Source organism: Melanostigma gelatinosum, assembly GCF_949748355.1.
Source record: "Melanostigma gelatinosum genome assembly, chromosome: 12".
Classification (NCBI taxonomy): Eukaryota; Metazoa; Chordata; class Actinopteri; order Perciformes; family Zoarcidae; genus Melanostigma; species Melanostigma gelatinosum.
In genome coordinates, this window is record NC_136645.1 from 667,318 (window position 1) to 670,730 (window position 3,413).

The window sequence follows — 3,413 nt, forward strand, 5'->3', positions numbered from 1 at the left end:
TGCAATGTTTGCTGAGAACGACAGTTGGTCGTCCAGGGTCACACCCAGGTTCCTCACAGTCCGAGTTGGTGTCACCACGGTATCATCGATGGTGATGGACAGGTCTCTGTGAGGGCAACCCTTCCCCGGGAGGAACAGTAGCTCGGTTTTGTCCAGGTTGAGCTTGAGGTGGTGTGTCGTCATCCACGTCGAGATGTGAGCCAAGCACGCAGCGATGCCTCCACTTGAGTGTCCCCGGAGGAAATGACAAGACCAGCTGGGTGTCATCGGCATAACAATGGTTCGAGAAGTCATGCGAGCGAATAACAGAACCCAGAGATGTTGTGTAGAGCGAGAAGAGAAGGGGACCCAGGACTGAGCCTTGTGGAACCCCCGTAGTCAGCATGCATGGTTCCGACATGGCCCCCCTCCATGTCACCTGGTAGGATCGACCTGTCAGGTACAATAATATTAGTCATGTTTTAATAGTAAAACATATGATCCATCAATACTTTAACTTCATTTATATACTTTTACTTCAGAGAGCTGAGCTCTGAACTGATCTGAGGTCAGTGATGATCTCGCTCGCTGCAGATTAATTACAAAAGGCAGAAATAAAACGATGAAGACGAAGGATCAACGTGAGGACGAAGATAAAAAGATCAGAAGAAGTACAAGAATAAAAACCTTAATCTGAGATTATTATAATAATAATAATAATAATAATAATAATAACTTTAATTTATATAGCGCCTTTCAGGGGACCCAAGGCCGCTTTACAAGAGTAACAGTTTAGACAAAAACAGTTTAGACAAACAGTCAGAAAAACAGAACAAGTAAACTAGGGGCCGAAAGCCTTGGCGAACAGATGGGACTTGAGGGCCCTTTTGAAGGCGTCCAGAGTGGAGATGTTGCGGATCACCGCAGGGAGAGAGTTCCAGAGGGTGGGGGCTGCCACACTGAAAGCTCTGTCCCCGAAGGTTCGCAGTTTGGTGCGGGTGGTGGCAAGCAGGCCAGAGTCTGAAGACCGCAGGTTCCGGGGAGGGGCATGTGGGCGGAGGAGGTCCGATAGGTACTGGGGGGCATGGGCATGGAGGGACTTGTAGGTGAGGAGGAGGATCTTGTATGAGATGCGGGACTTGACCGGGAGCCAGTGGAGGTTGATGAGGGTGGGGGTGATGTGCTGCCAGGGCTTTGTGTGCGTGAGAACCCTGGCGGCAGAGTTTTGTACATACTGGAGCCTGTCCGGGGTTTTGTTGGGTACCCCGAACAGGACACCATTGCAGTAGTCCAAGCGGGAGGTGACAAATGCATGGACCAGGGTTTCAGCAACAGACTCCGAGAGTGACGGTCGGAGTCTGGCAATGTTCCGGAGATGGAAAAAGGCAGTTTTGGTGACGGACTTGATGTGGGACTCGAAGGAAAGGGTGGAGTCCAGGATAACACCCAGGTTGCGGACTTCAGGAGATGGGGAGATGGAGCAGCCGTCAACCTCGAGGATGAAGTCACCAACCTTCCGGAGCAGCGCCTTGGGTGCCACAACCATGAGCTCTGTCTTCTTGGTGTTGAGTTTGAGGAGATTTGATGACATCCAGGTTTTTATTTCATGCAGGCAGTTGACAAGGGACTGAGGGGGGAACTGGGAGGATGGAGTAGTACTGAGATAGATTTGAGTGTCATCAGCATAGCAGTGGAAGTTCAGTCCATGATGGCGGATGATCACATAATCACATAGAACACATAATCAATCAATCTGCTCTTATCGAGGTAATCCACATTGTTTTAAAATGAACATACGTTACTGTGGACACACACACACACTCACACAGACAGACACACACACACTCACACACACACTCACTCACACAGACACACACACACACTCACACACACACTCACTCACACAGACACACACACACTCACACACACACTCACTCACACAGACACACACACACTCACACACACACTCACTCACACAGACACACACAGACACACACACACACACACACACACTCACACACACACACACACACACACACACTCACACACACACACACACACACTCACACACACACACACACACACACACACACACACACTCACACACACACACACACACTCACACACACACACTCATACACACACTCACTCACACAGACACACACAGACACACTCACACACACACACACACACACACACACACACACACTCACACACACACACACACACACACACACTCTCATACACACACTCACCCACACAGACACACACAGACACACTCACACACACACTCACACACACATACACACACACACTCACACATACACACACTCACTTAGTGTTTACAGTCATAATATAATTGATTATTGTATTAATTCAAAATTTTATTGATTATTGTATTCATTCATACTTTAATTGATTATTGTATTAAATCATAATTTGATTGATTATTGTATTCATTCATAATTGAATTGATTATTGTATTCATTCATACTTTAATTGAGTATTGTATTAATTCATAATTTAATTGATTGTTGTATTAAATCATAATTAAATTGATTATTGTATTAAATCATAATGTAATTGATTGTATTAAATTATAATATAATTTATTGTATTAAATCATAATATAATTGATCATTGTATTAATTCATCATTTATTTACAAATCATAATTTAATTGATTATTGTATTAAATCATAATTTGATTGATTATTGTATTCATTCATAATTGAATTGATTATTGTATTAATTCATAATTTAATTGATTATTGTATTAAATCATAATTTAATTGATTATTGTATTCATTCATACTTTAATTGATTATTGTATTAATTAATAATTTAATTGATTGTTGTATTAAATCATAATTAAATTGATTATTGTATTAAATCATAATGTAATTGATTGTATTAAATCATAACATAATTTATTGGATTAAATCATAATATAATTGATCATTGTATGAATTCATAATTTATTTACAAATCATAATTTGATTGATTATTGTATTAAATCATAATTTAATTGATTATTGTATTCAATCATAATTTGATTGATTATTGTATTCATTCATACTTTGATTGATTATTGTATTAATTCATAATTTAATTGATTATTGTATTAATTCATAATTTAACTGATTATTGTATGACATCATAATTTAATTGATTATTGTATTAAATCATAATTTAATTGATTATTGTTTTAAATCATAATTTAATTGATCATTGTATTTATTCATAATATAATTGATTATTGTATTAAATCATAATTTGATTAATTATTGTATTAAATCATAATTTGATTGATTATTGTATTAAATCATAATTTGATTGATTATTGTATTAAATCATAATTTAATTGATTATTGTATTAATTCATAATTTAATCGATTATTGTATTCATTCATAATTTAATTGATTATTGTATTA